General features: G+C 36.1%; 1 pseudogene; it reads left to right on the top strand.

The window, feature by feature from the left end:
* LOC149238635 (phospholipase A(1) LCAT3 pseudogene) overlaps positions 1-22,051 on the top strand; it is a 34,091-nt pseudogene extending 12,040 nt beyond the window's left edge.
* The last annotated feature ends 356 nt before the right edge of the window (positions 22,052-22,407 follow it).

Genomic DNA, 22,407 nt, shown 5'->3' with positions numbered 1-22,407 from the left:
CAAAGACCTATCATCTCCATACTTAGTAAGAAACTGTTCTTGGCAAGTCGTCCAACTGGTAATGGAACCAGAAGGTAAAGAAAAATACCAGGATCCTGCTGATCCTTGCAAAGTATAAGGGAAAATCCTAACAACAACATCTTGCTCTGTTACTCCCTTCAAGTTAACTGCCAACATGAAGTTATTAATATGTTCCTCAGCTTGCGTTCCATCATCTGGGTTAAACTTGGGTAGCCATTTTTCAGGAGCATCAGGTAATGCATGCAATGGTGCAGGCATGTTGACTGCACCAGGCCTGGTCCATGGATCTGCCATTATAACAGCAGTAGTACTGTTGAAATTCCAAATGTCTGGGAAGGAAATGATGTTGCGGAGTGAGCAGGTTGGGATGTTAAAGTTCCTAATCCATGATGAACAATAATATGTAATGGGGGAGTGGATGGTTGACTTCGCACAGGGGAAGGTGAGATGGAGGATGTGGATGAAAGCTCTTCATTGTCAGATCCCTCAGCATATTTCTTCGCCTTTTTCCTTTTGGGTAAAGGGAACTCAGTGGGTTCAATACCGAGCTTTCCACTCTGAAGTCTGGTGAGAGGGTGAGGTAAATTGAACTGCGAAGTCGCACTGCTTTGTGATACCTCAGATTTCTGTGGTGAAATCAAGAAGCTCTGAAGTTTGTGGATAAGAGACGGGACTTCAGGGGATTCAAGACTTAATTGTTCTGGAGTATGATGGGTTTGAGCAGTGGTAGTTGATTCCTCTTCTTCTTCTTTGGATACTGGAGAACCAGCATGCAATTTGGAAGTACGAGGTGATACGGAGGGAGAATTACTCTTAGAATGGCCTGCAGATTTGGGTTTGCTTGCCATTCACTGTTGAGGCCCTCCTTCTAGCGCCAAAAATGTTGATGCCCCGAAAATGGTTGTATCAACATTGGGGGATAACCACCCGGTCCGGACCTTAGTACAACTCCTTTTCTGTTTGGAATGGTGGCTCCGACTGGGGATAATGGGACCAGTTTCCCAGCAATGAGTAAACGGGATGAATGAATGATTGATTGTCTAATCTAATGATAGGCGAATGACTTAATTTATCAGTGAAATAAAAAGAACTACTACTAATCCCGGGAACTATTGTACTTTGAAGTGTAGTGCTTGATGATCTATGTTTATAAACAGGCATGTAGATGACTCTATTTAATAAACATGGACTTTATTCATTCACGGATTACTTTGCTTAAATCGTTAAACGAAGTGATTAGCGCAATACTGCTACACTTATATATCATCAATACATATATGATCAAAAGAAAAGCATCCCATAAACATCCAACAGTGGAGGGAATAAAGAAATTTTGTTAAAACACATACATATATTCGATAATAGCAAAGGCGATCAAATAACAATTCATATGAAAAGAATGAATTCAGACATAGATAATGGTACCATATGAGCTGCTAGTCACTCCCAATATCAATCGCTATTTGAGATTCTTCTTCCAACGCAGAAATACTTTCAAACAAAGACAGTAGTGCTCATTTGCATAAAAGCTTCCTTGTCAAAATTAGAATAACTAGTCCAGTTTTATAAAAGAATATGGCTGAAGTACAGTAGTGCAACTTCAGTCTTTAAGTCAGGTACAAAACTTTACGACCCTTTCCAAAAAAATGAAAGGGTCTATAAATACTTAATTAAGCTAACTATCTATGAAACTGCAATCCTACTTAATTGGTATCAATTGATTTTGAACATATTCTTCTCAGCAACCTGGCAGTCGGTGGCATGAATCATCAAGTAGGCTATTTTCCTTTAAACCTGAGCTGACTTATCGCAAGCATCGGCTCCACTTCGGGCGGTCTGTTGAGGCGAGAGTTAAGCTGGGTGGCATAGGTGGCATCCTGAATATCGGGGATAATATACCCGATTGCATCTGTAAGGAATTTGAGGGCGGCTCTTTGACTATGTGGTTTTACCAAGAAGAACCAATAGGTGTCCCATGTTAAACTGTTAATTCCAGCAATTAATCTCCCCTTTTCCTCTAGATCTGGATAACATGACTACTCCAACGTTTTCATCGCTGTCAATTTTCCTGGAGCGCATTGGGAAATCACGTTTGACAAGTAGAAAGTATTATTAACCAATTCAACCAAATTACTTGTAGTTGATTTGTACCTTGAAATTGCCCTCTCTGCTTTCATTAACTGGGACTGCCATTCTGTAAACAATATATCTTTATGTGACTCTAAAATTCTTGGTAAATTTGCCACTTGTCCCTGATCAGTATCTTGCCAGTCAAGAAATGTAGCTATCATTTCTTTAGCTTGATCTTATTCTGTTCTAGCCTTTTCTGTTTTTTCACTTATTGATGATGTCAATTCGCATAGTGGTTCCGCCTGGGCGATTTGTTGACATAGAAGCTTGATTTGGGCTATTAATGCCGTATTTATCTGTAATGCCTCTACTCTGAATTCAGTTATTTGTGGAACGCCCTTTGTCTTCTCAAGCTGTGCTGATAGTTGAGGAATCTGCTCATCTTTTGTCTTCAACATTTGTTCATTTGCTGCCCTCAGTTGTGCCAAGGCTTCAGACAACTCTTTCTGCTTTTGGATTACGCTGTGATCAATCCTTTGTTTCTCTGCCTGCAATTGTTGAGTTAATTGATTATTTACTTGCTGTTGTGTCAACAATTGCTGTTCTGCCTGCTCCGCTTTCTGCTGTGCTTCTGTTATTTGTGCTTGCAATAAAAAGATTTCCTGGTCTTTTGTTTCCAATAAAAGACTCACCTCTGATGCTTTGTCTATTGTTGCTGCCGAATAGGCTCCAGCATATTGTGATAGTTTTGTTAGGTCATCAGAGGGGTCAAATTCCTCCTTCCAAACCACATTGCCCGTGACCGTCTGTTCTGGGAAAAGGGAAGGTTGATCAGTCCTTCTTCTCTTCCTCTGTCATTTTACTACAGCTTTATGCCTTGGGCTATAGAAGACATCCAAGGGAGGAATCTCTTCTACCTGCAAAATGATTTGATCGGAGGGGTCCTTTGGTATTATTTCTACTTCCTTTGAACTGGGTAGGCCACTGGTTCCACTTGGAACCTGTTGTGAAGTGGTTTCCTGTGTGTCTGTTGTTTTCAAAGTTTCGGTGTCCTTTGAACATTCCAGACTACTGATAATAGAATCAAATTGCTGCCATTCCTGGAGCAATTTTGGATCAATATGAGTATCCACATTTACTTCTATGTTGCTCTGTTTCTGCTCTTTAGTCTGGGTTTCCTCCTGCACTTTTTCCTACTCTTTAGTCTGGGTTTCCTCCTGCACTTTCTCTTGTTCTTTTGTTGTAACCGGAGGTTCCTTTGAATGTTGCCGTTCACGCTCGCTTGATGCTGTTGTTGGAGTTGTTGCTAACAGATCTAGAGGCAGAGTTTGCAACCTCTGTTCTCTAAGTCTGTTGAATTCAACCAACCCTTCATCCTGATATTTCATTCTGGCTAGTGACTTAACCTGAAATATTGACTCGGCTGAGGAGAACAGGTCATCGAACATATCTTCTTTATGATCAAACTTTGTCAATTTGGCCTGTTCAAGTGCATTATAGGCGACTTTGTTGGGATCAAATCGCCTATTAGGGAGAGTTGCTAGAGTTAATTATTTTATCTTTGTAGCTTCTTTCTCTGCATGTTTGAAATCATGCAACGTGTAGACACCACATCTCAAAGAAAAAGAGGGCCAGACCTGCTTCTTATTTTTCTTAAGAGTTTGTGTAACTCCCTCGACAATGATCTGATAGGATATTTCCCTCGCCAGCAGTGTATCAGGTATGTACAAAGGAAGGACATGAGGTTCGGCTTGGATGCCAAAAACTCTTATATAAGTAAACTTTTCCTCCCCGAACCATCTTCCTATTGATGTTAAATCAATCCCTACTTGGTAGGAAATCTTGGGAGCAGGTTTATCAAAAATAGAGTAATGAATGGGTAACATAAAGCCATTGCAGACTTGGTATAAATGGTGCTTATAGGAAGTTTTCCACAATTTCTGATGGTATATGTGAATAGGCATGGGGTATTGTGATGTCCACCTGCAGCCGAGCATAGGAAATTCAGAATTAAAACACAGGGTATCAAGAATATAGGGACTGTAGTAGAACGGGGGAATTAACCTTTCAGTAATGCGGGTCTTGTTTCTAAAATCAAGAACAACTGTTGCTAACTTATCTGACAGTATAGTTACCCAATCCATTATTTCACTGTTACATGCCACTTCCGTCAAGGGAACCATTTCTATAGTGAAATTAGCGGAATCGTGCAACCCCCACAATCTACACATCATTATCCCGGCATAACAATAAGGAGAACATAGGGAATCAACAGAGTACTTACCGGAAGATTCATGCTTGTGCTTTGCTGGATTTTGTCTCCAATCCCTGATGGGTTCAGATTCAATTTCGTTCTCTTTTCGGAATTTATCCAAAAATACCTTGTTGTACTTCTTCTCTGGCTCAGGAAAATGATACATTTGCCTCAAATCATTGGCCTGAAATGAACCGAAGATTCTCCCATCTCTGGTGCAGAAAGCTCTGTCTGTGATTGGAATTTCCTCAATTGCCCACCTCACTACATCCGTATACGGGAGAATTTGTTCCCGAGCTGCTATCCGATGAAGGAAGGAGTCGGCTAAGTCCTTTAAAGTACCATCAGATTTCCGAGTCGCATCTGCCGTGGCTTGCACTGTTGTCACCTCAGGTTCTTCGGCCTCATTCAAATTATAGGTACTTTGCCAAGTAGTTTTGCCGAGACCTGAACATGTAGTATCAGATATCAATCCTTTCTTTTTATTTGCTGGATCAGCGACGGCTTGTCCTATGGCTGGCGCAGCAGAAGTGACTGTGGTTTTCTTAGACTTCTTCCCCATTCTGCTTGAGTTTTCTACTTCAGAAGAATTCTGCACAGGAGTGAAAATAAGTGTAACACAGAGAATTGGTAGTGAAAACCAAATACGAGCGAGATATATTGATCAATGCCTGATGAGGGATTAACTTTAAAGTGGCCGCGGATACAATCTATGAGAAGATTTTAGGACTTACTATTACATTAAATGGCCGTTAAAACCTGCCAATCCTTTAAATGCTCATCATATCATTAATCGACCGAATGATTTGTTTAAGCGTGCCTTGGATGTTTTGGCGGTCGAGCGCAGGTAAATCCTTGTTCGAAAGATAAGGCCTTTAATATGAATTAATCGTAATATCCCTTTGCTTTAACGGCTTTTTTGAAGTTTGCGCTTTTGGCTTTTATCGCAATCAGGCGTCGGAGAAAACTTAAATCATTATATTGACACCTTTTTAAATCCCCGATCGCCGATAGCGATATCGCATCGCATCGCATTGGGAGTATGGGCACTTTAAGAAAACATGCATGGTATATCGCCGATCGCCGATAGCGATATCGCATCACATCAGAGCGAAAGGAACTTTATCGCATCGGACAAAACCAATGGGCCTTTAAAGTATGCCTCCTATGTCATTGCGATATGCAATTGCTTTATCGCAATGATAAAAGATTGATTATTTATATTATAAGACCAAAATTGGTTTGTCCAAAAGGTTTTTTATAATGTTTTCTTTTTGTTTTCAGACCTTTTTTGAATAATACAATGTTGATACCAATCAAAACTAAAAGGGACCCATTTCATATGATATTTTTTGTGAATAAAAATGATATGAAATGGGGGGTTGTTGTAGAGCACAACAGGATGGTAAGTGGTTTAGTTTTTTTGGCAGCAATCCCATTAGACTTCCGCCACGTGGCCAACGCGGGGTTTTGAAACCACCCTCCATCCTGCAATAAGTTATGCACATTTTAGGTGGTACGATATCTAGGGGTGTCGTCCGATCTCTTGGGGATATGTCCGCTGTCAGATCTGTTGGTGCCTTTTTGGTGGGGCCACGGGTCTTGGCGGGCTTTTCGCTTGAGGGGCGGGGGTGTGTGTAAGCCTTAGTTTTGGATTTTGTTTTGTTCGAATCATCCTAAATTTTGATGTGCACAATCTTGTTGTCTGATGTAGCGGGGTATAGCTCTACTTTTGCATCATGTCCTTGGTTACCCTGTCACCTCCGGGAGTTTAGGGTTTTGTATATTCTATAAATTTTTGTCGATTTAATGAATTAGAAGGAACTACTCTTGCTTAAGCAAAAAAAAGAATCTCAATAGGCCATTCTAATAATCTGTTACGCGAATAAAAACACATCTCTTCATCTTTCAATTACATTTGACTGGACATTGTATGGATGTCAATGGCCTATGTCCATCCCACACATTATCATGTAATTTTGTATTCTTTCCATTGTTTACATCCCAAAATACATGATTGTCAATTAAACCTATGTTGCCATAATAAGCCTTTGGGGAAAGTGGATTGGCAATTGGCCTTCTAATGATATTGTGATATTTTGATCCAAAGTTTCTTTTCTACACTAATAATCTCTTATAAAAAGTTTTAAATTGAAATCTAGCGTACAAGGTGAGAATGTGGGTTTTTGAACCTCACCAACTTGCCACTTCAATTCACTTTTGAGAAAGCACTTTCTTTAGTTTCCCCAATTTTCTTATCCTTTCTATTACAACTCACATAGGGCTAGATACTAACGTCTAATCAAAAAAGTGTCATCTATTCTCCATGGATGTCCTCTACCATAAAAATTGTTTAAATATTCTGTCCATATCATTGATAACTCTCTTTGGTGCCATGACAACAGAACTTTCATAAATAAACATGGTCATGAAGTCAGATTTAAAGAATATCATTCTAGATACCAGGGGTAGTGATATTTTCTTCCAGATTGTTGATTTATTTGTTATTTTATCAATAAAACTTCTCTCAATACTTTGCAGTGTCTTCACTCTACTAGAATAAAGCCCAGAGAAATCGTCTGCAAAATATCTTCTTTTATGTTCCAACATTGTCAAAATTTTCTTTTTAGTCCTACAAAAAATATGATTTGTCTAGGTTAATGATTGATGGTTTTTCCTATGGGTCTCTTAAATATTTTGATGGAATTTTTTAATGCTTCTGCTTGTTTTAGAATATCATATCCTAGAATTAGTAAATCAACTTCAAATTGTAAAAAATATATGCGGACGGAAGTAGATGAGATTCTTAATGCTTCCAAATGTTGTGATGATAGGGCATGAGATATGAATTTTATAAGGGTGTTAATTTTAATAACCCCAACTACTAGCAATTTATTATCTAGAAAATCACTTGTGAATTTATTAAGTGCAAATTTACTTAATAAAAGAATTGCTGGAATTTTAATAGGTGAATCAAAGATAAAACAATAAAAGAAAAATTGACCAATCACATACACATGCACATAGAAAATTATTCATTTCAAATATCTTGTCCATTATCATTAGTTTTATGGAATACAAAGGCTTCCCTTCCTTGGTAATTAAATTCCCACTAAGGAAAATCACAAAAAACAAAACATGGAAATTTTCTGGCTAATAAAACCCTTCTACTGCTAAGTTCTATTGCAAAAACTCTCAAAACATGTCCTTCAATCTTGCTAGTTGTTGGATTTTCTCCTTTGCTTCTCGTTCTCCTCTTCCTTTGGAATCTGCACACTTAGATGAATGCCCTTCTCCACCCATTAAAAAATCATTACAAGGAAAGCCTTAGTAATTTAATATTACTGTAATCTATTCCTTGCACTGTAATATCAAGTTATCTCCTCAATGGAGTAACATTATCAAACTAGTAACCCATTTTCTTTTCATACAATGGTCCAAAGTTGAGAAAATGTTCATGTTAAAGGTTGTTTGTTTGACAATGTGGATTTAGTTAGAACTTGGATTGAATGAGATATCAAAAATTCACATTAGAAAATCAAATTGCTTCAAGATAATGGCTTTGTTAATCTTCTTGAGCACCCTTTTATTACCTTTTCTAAAATTTGGCTAAGAGAAACAAGGCCTAAAGGAGCCACTCCTAAATTTAATGGGTATAGACTAAGAAGTGCCTTTCAGGGTGATACATGGTTATCTTATCTCAATCCTTAATAATAGTAAGCATTCCTTAACTTAGTAGCATCAACCATATTGAAATCCCCCGAGATGAGCTAGTAGGATTCTAAGAATTCATCGACAAGCTACCATGTGAATTTATTCCTTTGTTTTGTGTCATTTGTGACATACATATTCACCAACCTTGGTAACTGACTACATAAAATAAGCATCATCCACACTTCCCATCAAGAATCTCAAGGCCTCATTTTGAGACGCAAGCAATAAATTGGAATGAGGATAAAATTGTTACCCCATCTTTACCTGATTCTAGGTCATAGTAATAAATAGTCGAGTTTAACCAAATTCAATTAGGACCATTTTTTTATGGACTCCTAGTTATCAAGGTGTAGTTAGTGCACCATACTCTGTTTAGGAGATAATTTGACTAATAACATTAAAATTGAATTCCTTTGGCGAAGAGGATGTGGTTGGAGGATATTTATTCCAACCATGAAACCTATGACTTATATTGGGCATAGTCATGTTGCATGTGTTGGAAATATCACAAGAATAGTTGTTTCATTGATATGACTTGAACCCCTAGGGTGGGGGTGTGCAATTTCAATGTCTTTCTTTCACCAACGCAACAAGGAATAATTGATTACATTTTTCAAATTGAAACCTACTATTTTAACTTCTCGAAAGCACGTGATTTTACATCTTAAAACAAATACCTTTTTTTTTCATAATTTTTTTAGACTCAAGGCCTCTTATATTCCATGAGTTGACTTTCATTACTAAAGGGAGGCAGGAGATTGTAGTTTCATAAACTTCTGATTTTCCACAGCCATTAAGGTGTTGATCTTATTAGAAGTTGACATCAATGTAAGATCATGAAAGGAGTGCATGAAACTTCTCTTTGACTTTTCAAGTCCTACTTTGGATTGTAGGAGCTAAAAGGATTCAAAGAACAGGAAAATAGAGAGTTCACTCCTTTATCACTATCAATGCATACCCTAGGCACCTTAGAATGGCTAAGTTAAGTCTTTATTCCATGTCACAAAAATTAGGAAGCTTGTTGCCAATGAAAATGCAATTTGTTAATCGTATGGGAGGTTGAATTGGAATGATGGTAAACTAAACTTGTCTCACTATTTTATGGATTTATTTCTTATGCATTCCTTTAATTAAAATTAAGCCCATCTCCCCATAGTTTAAGCAGTCATCAAATTAGTTAGTGAAGCTTGAATAGTTTGGGGTTCTAAGGCATTAGGTTTAGGCATATGGGGGCACTCCTCAATTTTGTGGTCTAGGTTTTGTTGCCCAAGATGATTATTCACTGATTTTTATATCTAATGAGTTTCTATAATATATTGTTCCAAATATAAATGAAAATTATTTCCTTCAAATTCTTAGACAAATTAACTTTCAGTCATGTCTACTTTTTAGGGAAAGAGTTGAAGAAACTCTTAAGCTCGTAATAAATAAACTCCCATATGGGATTCCAAATGCCATAGAGAATAGCTAAAATTGCATGAGAAGACTTGAGAATTATGTCTAGACCATATAATGGACCTTTTTACTATTCTCAATCAAGAAATCCTTAGTGCATTCAGAAAATTTAGACAAGGTGCTCCTGAAAATCTATGAACCACATGGAACCGCAACATCCCATATAACATTTTTAGGAAAATAGAAAAGAAAGAAGCCTTTCACCAGGCTTTGAGTTCTCTAGCAATGACCACTATGATGTTCTCAATCATTTTTCATCAAGGGCTTCATCATAGTCTATTGAGAAACAAACTTTCGCAAGTACTCAAAGAGTATGTGATCCATGTAACAAGAATAAATTGCATGATATTTAGGTAATGTAACATCAATAAGGATTTCCCATTGCTTATTAAATGTGAAATTATTGGATAACCCACAAACAAGAATTTAGTTTCAAAGAAGAAACAACAATGTGAAAGCTCGAGACCAAAAAAAAATGATGGAATGAATGAATTCAAATCGTTGACGTGCACTATGTTGGGCTTCAAGTACATACTCATAGGTAATCACTAGTAAATAACCTCTTAGTCGCAATTAAACTAACCATGTGATGGAGTTAGCATTAAATAACTATCCATGCATAAGTTAAAAGCTCATGCATGCATAACACTTGCATCTTATTAGCCTCACATACTTGAAACACACATTTCTTAGTGATGACTCTAAGGCTGGCATGCATGAGTGGATTGATGCGCTAGTGGTGCATGTAAAAATTGACTTCACTAGAGTAATTGAAGTACAACTGATGCACAAATCAAGGAAACGTGTGAACTTATATAGGAGGAGAATATTCTCATCGAAGGAATAATATCTAAGACCATGTCTACTCTCTAGCCTTGAACTATTGAACTAAGGAAAATAGGCACTAGGTAAAATATGCAAGTACACTAATATTTAATACATTAATTTGTGGTAGATTTCATCATAAACTTGGGATTGATTCTAAAGGATAATAGCAAAGAGGCTAGGATTTTCTTCCTTTTTACTAAAGAAGTAAATTCTATTTATCAAGTGCATAATCAATCATGTTGTGTTCGTTTGTTTCCTTGAATCTTTGAGTACATGTGGACACATGTTCAAATTAGTAGATTTCGTTGCTAGTTATTTTTTGCTTATCGTCTTAATTTTTACCACTCTAATCCAATTCTCTATGGATCTTTTTGTTATTCCCATAGATCTATTCTATAAAGGTAGAGGGGGGGACGAAGTGTATTTTTGTATTGTGTATTTCTTTTTACTTTGAGGTTCTTGTATTCACACCCCTTTTCTAGTTGAAGTACTTGTGGGAGGACATAGTTATCATTGAGAGGTAGAGAGTTGTTTCCTTGTATACATGCAATTACATATTTGGATACTTTTGGATGGTGTCGATTTTGAAGTGTTTGAATGTCACTTGGACATTTTGTTAGTTTAACGGATAGTAGCCAAACTTTGTGCTTATAATTTTAACATATATTTAGTGGTTACATTTCAGGATCATTGTTATTGGTCATTGTATTTTGACATCTTGAATTAATTAATAATAAGGAGAACTCTTAATCAGTTTTCTAGACCCCATAGCTAGTAGGATTCAAGCCCGTAGCTCATTATCCATAATTGCTGTATTAACCTAATTGCCCTCATAATTATTATAAAAAATGTCAATTTAATGGGATGAGTTGGGGACACATGTTCTAGAGTTGAGGTGGAGGGGGGAGACTACTTGGGATGTTGACTTATTTGGTGGAAACCATGGAAGCTGACAAGTGGCAAGAAAGGGAAAGGGGAACAAGTGGCACATTAGTGATTGCCCTGCAATATTTTAGCAGGTAGACCAATGATGACAAAGAAACAAACAAAAAGATCAAGGGAAATAGGGATAGGTGGAGCAGCATTGCAAGGGTAGACTGAAAATAAAAAAAACAATGACTAGAAAGGTGGGAAAAGAGGAGCTACATGAATAAGAGGAAAAAAATAGAAATAAGGGAGAAAGTAGAAAATGGGAGACTTTGTGCAGCTTTAGGAAGCAGGAATATCATAGCCCAAGGATAGTGCCACAATAGTGTTGGTTTATCAGTATCTGTATCCCTTGATATAGATGGTTTTGTTGGTTTAAGTAAGACTGCTTTCTCATGTTAGAAAATGCAACTAGTTTTAGTCTTCATGATTTTCATTTGACTCATATATGTATCAAGAGAAGAACGAAAAATATGTTAAGAAGAAAAAGAAAATTATTTTGTAAAGCATGGGTTTCATTCTCAAGTATTTTTTCAATTAGATCAAGCATTCTATTAATGCTCCTAGGACTTACATAAGTCAAAGAGTCAATTTAATTTTGTAAAAGACCCTATTGGGCACTTGTATCAAGAAAATACTTATTATTTTTTCTCTAGAATAGTCTAGAGGACACCCAAGACCAAGTCATCAAACTATGACGAAGTCGGATTAGAGAGGGCTATTAGAGCCTCATGGAAAGTCTATTTAAAAGAGGAACATAGAAATAATTTGACATAGAGATATCACATTCGATCTGCAATTGGAAAGGATGTGTGAAGATCTTGGAAGGTCTGAGAATTGCAAGAAGAGTAGCATAACTTCTTTCGAAGGATGAAAGGATACTCTATCCTTGATTTGAAGAGATTTTGCTTCGTTCTCCTTGAAAAATATTATTTTGTCTTGGAGAATACATGTTTGGTTGTTGAATTGGTTATTGGTGGATGTCCTATTTTTGGTCTTGAGTCCTAAAAGTCTCATTTGAATTGATTCTATAAGAAGAGAAGTTATTTATGGGTTTTCCCCTTGGAGGGGTTTTTCCCTAGCTTGGAGCCTATATCTTGTGTCCTTATTTCTTGTTTGTGATCTTCAGTGTTTGGAAAATTATTTGATGATAAGAACATTATAATAGTCAAGAAGAAAAAAGATAAAATAGCATCACAAATAATTTGTCAAGATAAGAGAAATTTGTATTCTTGTTGCCTTAATCAATTTTTCAATAGCTCACCCTCCGAAACCCAGCTCGAGGGTAACGAATGAAAATGAATTTGGATGCATATCATCTATGATTGGGTGGAAAATCAGAGTCCGAAACTAAGTTTCAAAAACCTGGTATGCCTTTGCATTGTTTTGCCTGCTGATTGAACACATGGTTTATTAATGATATGTGTTTTTCCTGGCGACATTGGATAATACTTATGTTTTTATTTATGCACTAATTCCTTCATGGTCCTCTACCTATGATGCATTGGGTGCTTCTCCCTACTAATAATAATCATGGTTATGGTTTAAAAAATGAGCACTTACAATACTAAGATTAACTATGCATGGATACTATCTTAGAAAGTCTAGTTCCATAAATTCTATTTTCTACTTTTCCAAAAAGTGGTTTATTCTTTACACACCATAAAAAAGGCACACAAAACCTATATCACCACAATTATATTATCCTTGATTCACCTTTCATGGTAGTCATGAAAAACTTCTATAATATTCCCTTGCTACTGTTGATCTACGGTTACACCTCAAGGAGATGGCAATGCAAATTCTAGGTTCCTAACATTGTGTTGAATGGATGTAGATTAAAAATATGTCATCAATGGTTGTTGGAGTTCTTTATTCCACCTATTTGTATTTACTGGGTGACGTTTTCACTTGTTGGACCATCATTTCATTGCTTGGGGAAATCTCTTCCCTGGCTAGATAAATTAATCCATTGTCTAAGTCATTTTCTCTCTCCTGCCTAGTTGGAATAATTTGTTAAAATTAAAACCCACAGTGGATCATGAGGATTTTTGAAAATTTGATGGATATATTTCATGTTGATGCTTCGTGTATGTCTTCCTTGAGAGTGGTAGTTGTAGTTGGAGTGAATTTTAATCTTAATACAAATAATTTATAAAAAAATGAGTGTCGAGAAGAGAGGGAGAGCCATGTTTTCATGGCTTCGTGTGTGTCTTCCTTGTGAGTGGTAGTTGCAGTTTCAGTGAGTTTCATTCTTAGTTAAAATAATTTAGCGAAAAATGAGTGTCAAGAAAGAGAAGGAGAGCCATGTTTTCATGGCCAAGTTAGATAGGCAGGCTGAGAATTATGATGAGTGTAAGTTCCCCTACTAGGGTCCTCTGCCAGGTCTATATTCTCAAATTTTACATGAAATAAAAGGGCAATAATTTATTTCTGACAAGATATTTAAACGATGATAATTTAACATTTAATATATAATTCCTACAATTTAAATAGTGAACATTTCATTTCAATCACTTACATGAGAATCTATGCATAGAGGAATACCTGTACTGAAAGCCTGGTGGAGATGTCCTTGAGCTGCTGCTCCTACTAAAATGCTCCTCTTGACTACCAACTAGATTTACCTCCTAGCCAACTAGGAAGTAATTCCTATCTCAGGAAACCTCCACAATTTCCCTGGCCCTCCGAGCCCAAGTCCAACCAGATGTAGTGTGTCTAAGATAAAACAGTACTCCCCTTCTCTCTCTCTAACAATTCCTCTAAAACCACAGCCAAATTAAAACCAAAAGCAAGACCAAGCACCCCCCCTCCTTCCCTTATCCTTCCCCTTTTATGATCCCCCTTCTCCTCTCCACCTCAACCACCTCTCATTAATGTCATAACTAATCTCTCATCCTTACATTTGACCTCTCTTCTCCCAAGTAAACATGAGAGGACATTTGGGGATGTGATATGAATCTTAAAATTGGGTAATTAATTGGAGAGGACCATGTCTTCTCCCAAGTAAATATTTTGGGGATAAGAGATGAATATATAAATTGGTAATTAATTAGAGAGGACCATGTCTTCTCCCAAGTAAATATTTTGGGGATGAGAGATGAATATATAAATTGGTAATTAATTGGAGAGGACCATGTCTTCTCCCAAGTACATATTTTGGGGATGACAAGTTGGGAATTGAATAATAACAATAATACATTTTATATCAGTAAATAAAATTTACAGTTTCCCAAATGAAGGTATTCACCAATATTTCTTGATAATTATAAGTCAATATTTTCAGGTAATTTAAACATTAATAAAATTTTCATAATATGATTAAGTGGGGCATTACATACACCCCTCCTTCATAAAACTTCGTCCCGAAGTTAGAGTGAAAACATACAAAGAGTTCGAAGGCATAAAAAAATAGAGAGAGAGTTATAATAGTAAAATTTAATAAGTCAAGCAATGATACCACTTCCCATCAAGAGTCCCCAACTAATCTATATCCCCTATCCTTCCTAACCTACTTCCGTTCCCACCCTATCCATCCTCTGTTGTTATATACTATGGCATTGGCTATACCAATCTAACCACTGATAAAACCAATATGGCAGAAGCATCGACTATATCAACCTAACTTCCGCAGCAGGCAACTAGCAATCATCATCACACATCTAGGGGAGTGTGTCCACCACTGCCCTCCCACGATTCCAAGTTTGGAGGTTACACGGTGGGAAACACCTCGACCCCTCCTTACAACTAGGGTCAACACCAACTGGTAATTGTCATCACACGTCTAGGGCAGCGTGTCCATCACTGCCTTCCCATGATTCCAGGTTTGGAGGTTACACAGTGGGAATTCCCTCCACCCCTCATTACAACTAGGGTCAAAACCCTAATATGGACCACACTACAGCGCTGGTTGGACTTGTCATCAAATAATCCAGTCAGGTATTCTTGCCACCTGTCATTTACATTTTACCCATGTCATAAGAGTGTATATCAAGTAGATACCAAATGTAATAGAACAATGTGCATCATACCTTTCCTCATTGGATGTCTCAACCTTCCCCGATGGAATAATAGATCTTGGTTATCATATGGTTCTTTCCAATCTGTAGGTTAGTTCTCATCCATGCATACATATAACAACAAAATAGATATAGATACATGATCTTAAATATCATGTTATTAAGTCTAGTATCCACGTGTCAATTTTTTAGTTCATACTGGAAATGAATCTTACATTAGATAAATCATAATTCCACTAAGTCATTCATTAGATAAATCATATCCACTTAAGCCATATACGATACAACAATAACTCTGATAAGTCATGCACTAGATAAATTGTAACCAAGTCAGTCATACATTTCGTCATACATCAAACATTTCTATCATCAATACCTGATCCACCTAATGATTTATATAAGTAGTTTCACCTGTCCAACTAAATGCATCAATATTACATAGCATTCATAAATAAATAAAATGGAATTGAAAAATAGAGCCTTAGCATAGGTAGCTATCTAAGTCAAAATGGGCATCATAGATTCTCATGTGACAACCTTGTGAAACACCTTGACAACAATTAGAGTTGAAACAAGATTCAACTCTCCGCAATAGAAAATAGAATTTGAACCTGGATATGCTACAAGGTGGTACTAAAGTAAAAAAAAAGACCAAAATATTGGCAAGCAACGGATTAGTGCACTATCAATTCCACTAGAAAGTGCTAGTATAAGTTTCATGCATATAATTTCTTTAATACTTCAGTGAATATGATCAGCTCAATCTCAAGTCCATGGATGCTAGGCAATATCTTGACTCGGTCACCTACTATTTTATTCCCTTCTTAGTTTGATTGCTTCTAACTCTACGCAAATTGAATTTGCCACTAACTCTATATTTTTCTGGTGATTAAATACACTCAACTCTCGTGTTACCTTGGTCTTTGGACCCATTGTTGTTGGGTAATGGACATACACAATAGCAGAATATTTGCAAAAAGAGAAGAGATAGAAGAAATGGAGGTATTTCTTGTTATAACTTAATATGGAAATTGTCAAGACTAGATATATAAAGAGGAGCGAGACTACCCCATACAACTACCCTGTTTCATTAAGACATGACTAACCCGGTTTAACTTAATATTATTTATAACATGTGACTTTATTAATTAAAGGCACTTATCCATAATCTCTCTCTAATATTTGTCTTTCTAATGTACCGTCCAGAACTATTTCTGAATTGGATCCCACAGAAGTAAATTCACTCTGGAAGTCAAGGAATCGAATTCCAAATGGATCAAATGGAACCAATTCCCTTTTGTGTTGGGTTTGCAATAATTTATCCAGTTATTGATCCGTTTAGTTAACAACCATTTTCCATGTTTTTTGCATCTTTGTCAGTGACATGTTTTAAGTATTGACTTCTTCCATGACTTCTGTTCAAGGCAATTCATCAACTGCCTTTCATTCAAGCTTCAAAATCTATTGACTTTGGAAAAACGTCCTTGAAACAAACATGAAGCCCTCATGTTCCATTAAAATTTAGCCCATTACAAATCCCTTGAGATTGAGTCAAATCTATTCTCGCATTGCCTTCGAGCATTCAATTCCAAACAAACTAATCAGATCCAGATCAAGGTCAAATGCTATCATTTAACAATCATCAATGACTGAGATGTGTGGCAATAATATGCCAAAGATACATGTTCCAAATTGTAGTCTACATATGGAAGCTAAATTGTTATGTGCAGAGACTTCAATGGAAGTGAAGACCTAAAAATTCTTGTGTACCAGAGACAATTAAAAATATAGTGCCATTTCACTCTTCTATAGATATAAAATAGGAAAATTTTGTGGGTGGATTAAGTAAAATGGAAACTACTGCAGGATGCCCATCATTAATAAAATTATGTCATGATAAGAAAATGTATCTTATGGAGGCAAACAATATACCAGAAATGTCCAAGCCAGGTGATCTTATTTTGGGGGATGTTCGCACTGAACAGGAGCTTTACAAATCAGCTTTTGGTGAGATCAAAGATGATGTGAATGAAACTAATGGAGAGTTTCTCATGGTTGTTTCAAGTGCTAAATAAAGAATGAAGAGAGATCGATCTAGTATATCTCCTGCCATTGATCTAATTGCAAGTCAAAAGAGAAATGCTTTTGAAAAACAGTAAAGAATATCGCTGAGGGTTTGGAGGTGGATGTGCCTTTGGGATCCAGATGTCATGTTAACTCAAGTACTGTCATGGATAACTTTGCCCCCCTTTTTTTATAAAGGATGATAAAAGGGACTATGTAGGTAATTCCAAGAAAGATTATGTGGTCCTAGGTTGTGTTGTTGCAGACAGTTTTGAGGATGACCAGTGTTCCAATGATGCTGAAAATGAGCAAAAAGGGTTAATGGATTAGTGAATCAACTTTTGACCTATGAATGACCTACAAGTACTTGCCAGGTCCAATTTTGACATGCAAATACTCACAGGTAAAATGCACCTTGGCAAGTTTGACTCACTGCCACTTTGTAACAACACAAACAGGCTAGTGAATCAGGCCTACAAGTCCAAGTCAAACCCATTGGCTCCAGTAACCATGTCTACAACGTACATAGGCATGGTCAAGTTACGTTAGCACTCACAAAGAGTAGGATGTCAACACAAGGACTTGCATCCTAATGCTTTCTTCTTGATTGTGAGAGCTAATGAATTTCACCAAAATGTACCAACTAAAACACACTTTCTTAATAAATTTTAAAAATAATATAAATTAATAGCTAATATTAACATCAATATTGATTAGTGGTTACAGAAAGGAAGCCTAAGCCCAACCTAATGGATAACCTACTTGCGCAGACCATGAAATTGACAAAGCACATTATGGGCTTCACAGAATTCATTCTAGCACAACTTAAAGAATGTAAACAGAATTTTTCCACTTAAACGAGACAGTTAAAATAAAAACTGTAAGGAAGAACTGATCTAATTTTTGGAAAACATATTACTACAACAAACTGCTGATACATCTGAATATCGCATGATTGGAGAGGTTTAACGTGTTTTTCATATAATATATTATTGATTAAATCCTTCTTCACCATAACCCATCCTTATTTTTGCATGCCCTGCACTCATGAAAAACATCTCCTTTGGAAGGTAGTGAAGTGCCAACTCCATATTTCATGTTATGGCACTAGCAAGCAAGGGCTTTGTCTTTTCTTTAAAGGATGGTACTTGCCAGTAAGACTTTTATATTGAATTCATTATGGTGTTTTTAATGATGATATGTTCCAAGTTTATGGCATACACACAGTAACCCAGAAGTTGCTTGGATGGAAAACAAAGACCAAACTCTCAATAAAAGCATTTCTGTCTTCAGCAACATAATACAATTAATTCTCCCACACATAGATATATCTGTTACATCTAGATTTCAAAATAAAATATCTTTCACTGTCATCCTCACTTATTATTGAATTATTAACATGAATGTGCTACACTTAAGTTAGTACAATGATCTTGACTTAATTGCAAGTGGCAGAGCAACTTGATCAATCTGTGAATGTTAAATTTCATTCCTTGTATTTCCCATTAAGGAAAAGGACATATCTCATAGTTAATTTCTGGTGGTCAGCATAAACTAAGCACATGTCTAGGATGAGAATGTGACTCATGTCTAAATGTTGCCTAACAATTCATCAAATAATGTAGAGAGTATCTTTGTAAAAATGGATGATTTCTAATTTATGAATAGCTCTAAATGTAAATATTTATGCTTTAATTGAAAATACACCAACTTTATACTTTAGCAGGAAGTTGGCTCTAGGAATGGCAACAATGTATAACACAATTATCTCTATTGAGCTCCAAAACCACAAATAGAACTTCTGTAAGAGATCAATAAAAATTCTGGCCACTCTTAAGTCAACCTTCAAAACAGCTGAAGACTAAATACCATAATTCTAGCAGGTTGAGAGATCAGCAATAGAACCATAGCCATTGAGATTCATGGACACAATCAATGATAAGATAACCCCATTATTATTTTATTTATTATTTTTTTTAGGATGACATCAACAATCCCTACTAAAATGATCTTATAGACCTCAAACATTGTACACAATAATGCAACTAGATTGTCTAAAATAATACTTCAACAAACAATAGATACAAATAGTCCTATTAAACGAGTGGCTCTACATTCAAGATAACTAACCTCCATATGCCCTGTAGAATATGGGTGACTCCTATATAAGTTAGCCAAAGATCCATTGTACAAATGATTTCTTCTGAATATTGATTTTTGCACGTGAGAACCATGAAGACTTTTCTAAGTTAAGATGAGAAGTTAGAACTATCCAAGTCTAGAAAGTGTTCTCTTGTCTATCTAGGGTTCATTAATTTAGAACTCATCATTACCTTAAGGGCAATCATAGTACATCTTGGACCTCGGTTAAACCCCCAATAAGAGTTTTTTTTTTTGATACATGGTAGTTCCAAATCTATTCAAAGGCCTTTTGTTTTAAAGGCAGACTACCATCGAATGCCTTATAAAATTGGAATCCAGTAGCCAAAGTTACATGTTCCAATGGTTAAATTCCTTAAAACTAACTTTCACATAATAGTACTGTAAAACAAGCCTTCTCTAAGTTAACATGTCCATTGTCTAAATGTAGAAACCCGTGACTAATTTCTCTATCCATCTTATGTGTGAAGATTTACAAATTACAACTCAAACTTATTCAGTACAAAAATAGTCTATTCTTTAATTAAAGAATTTGGAAAGGCAAATAAAAATGACTACTACCAATGGGGCATTGGTTCACTAGTCAGATCAGCAGAGTATGCAACCATTCCTCATTGCTCCGTTCTAATTGTAGTCTGCCTCCCCTGAATAGTGTGTCTCAAAAAGAGACGAGGCCAAGGCGCAAATAAAAAATGATTTTGGAAAAATAGCTACCCCTCAGAGCTAGCACCTAATTCAAAGAAAAACTGTGCTATGTGGTGCAACCCTCAACCTCTAGGTGTATTTCTTCAAGCAACTTCCAAAATAAATAAATAAATAATAGAGATGGCTCTTATTTTCATAACATAGTTCTTTAGGAACAAAATAGTTAACTCAGAGTTGCTCATGGATTTACTTCATTACCATATGGTGAGGAGGGCAGTTCATAAATTCAATACCAAAATATGATCGCATATACTTTTAAAAGAGTATACAAGTTCCAAGATAGAGATTCCTACATGTAGGGATGATAGTTATCTCAAACATAAGATCACTGGGAACAAGTTTTCAAAAATAAAAGAAATGGTACTAACAATTGTATAGTGCATTCAAACCATATATAGGCAGCAACAACCACAACTGCTAGTTGTCAACAAGAAGAGTTGAAGAAATGCCAAGGCATGAGAACTAATTGAAAACCATATATGTTTCTAGGCAATTTCCAATGACACATTTTCAGGCTTGTAAAATTAATATGCTCAATAACCATCATATTTGTTTTTTTTCTTTATTTTATTATTTGCTTTTTTTTTCAACTACAATTTTGAACACATATAAACTACTATCGCGTAGTGACATCCTACAAGATGAATATTTAATGAGCAATTTGATCACACGCTTTTGAAAAATTCATTCAATCTACCCTTTAAGAAATAGTGGATATGCAAATTTCAATTTCAACCTCACATACTTGATTCATAGTGGTCTCTCTTACATACAAAAAAAAATGCCTAAACATTGCTACAACAAAAGGCTTTTGTGATAATAAAATTGAGTTTAGTGATGGATCAAGGAATCATAAAATAGAATATGCGGAGCCTTTGGATCCCAATATTAAAATTGAAGTGCCAGATGATGATTATGGTCTTTATGCAATTGACATGTTGGATCCTTCATGGCTACCAAAACTTCTTCACATTAAGGAATTGTAATATTTTCATGATTTGATTGATACACTACTTGACTGGGGTTACGAAAAGGGGGTCACATTATTTGGCTATGGCTTTGAATTTTGGCAAAGCAACAAAATTACCAAACCAATGGATGGATTAAAATAAAAACTGAAGGCAGCTTACAAGGCTTCTAGTGGAAAGAAGGTGAACATAGTTTCTGATTCGATGGGTGGATTTCTTGTTAAGTGTTTTCTTTCACTGTATCCAGATGTATTTGAGAACTATGTAAGCACATGGGTGTGCATTTCTAGTCCTTTCCAAGGTTGTCGAGGTCTCATTAATGGTTTTCTTTTGACTGGTATGAAATTTGTTTATGGGTTAGAGAGCTACCTGTTTATATCTCATTAGACCATGCATCAACTGTTGATTGAATGCCCATCAATAGATGAGATGATGGTAAATATAGAGTTCAATTGGAACAAACTACCACAAATACAAATTTGGCGTAAGGAATATACAAAGGAAGGGGAATCATCTACTGAGCTAGAATCATATGGTCCTAGCGAGAGTATTTCAATATTCCAAAAGGCACTGAAGGGAAACATGTTGAACTATGATGGAAAGTCAATACCTATACCATTCAATATGGCCATCTCTGAATGGTCATTGGAAACTCGTCAAATCCTTGATACAGAAAAGCTACCAAATGGAGTTAAATTTTATAATATTTTTGGCACAACACATGAAACACCTTTTAGTGTATGCTATGGAACAGAAACTTCCCCGATTGGCAAGCTGGAAGATTTTGCAGTTCACAGCCTCATTATTCTTATGTGGATGGAGATGGAACTGTTCTTGCAGAGTCAGAAATAAAAAGAATGCCATGACCATGAGACTTAAGGATGATATAGTTGCTATGGAATTGCTCGAGTTACACGGTATTTGAGTGTACTTGTGGAGAAACCTCGCAAGCTAGATCAGATTTCTCTAGAAACGGAGGATAGAATCACTCCATTGGTTATAGAAAGGAAGAAACTATTTAATGAATTAGTAACTATAAAAGGAAATATAAGGGTACTTTGCCATGTTCACCCTCTGTTTGAAGATGAGGGGGGTACCAGCAATAGATTTCCTGATGATTTTATGATACAAGTAAATCTTGGTGGTGATCTTGTTACAAGTTATAAAAAGGATTTTGATTTTGACAGAGTTTATGGACCTCTTGTTGGCCAGGGGGATTTCA

This window comes from Pinus tabuliformis, chromosome 8 (genome assembly GCF_031772625.1).
Source record: "Pinus tabuliformis cultivar Carrire ecotype Pingquan chromosome 8, CPIR1, whole genome shotgun sequence".
NCBI lineage: Eukaryota > Viridiplantae > Streptophyta > Pinopsida > Pinales > Pinaceae > Pinus > Pinus tabuliformis.
Note: the sequence above shows the minus strand (reverse complement) of the source record. Positions and strands in the feature narration are given on the sequence as shown.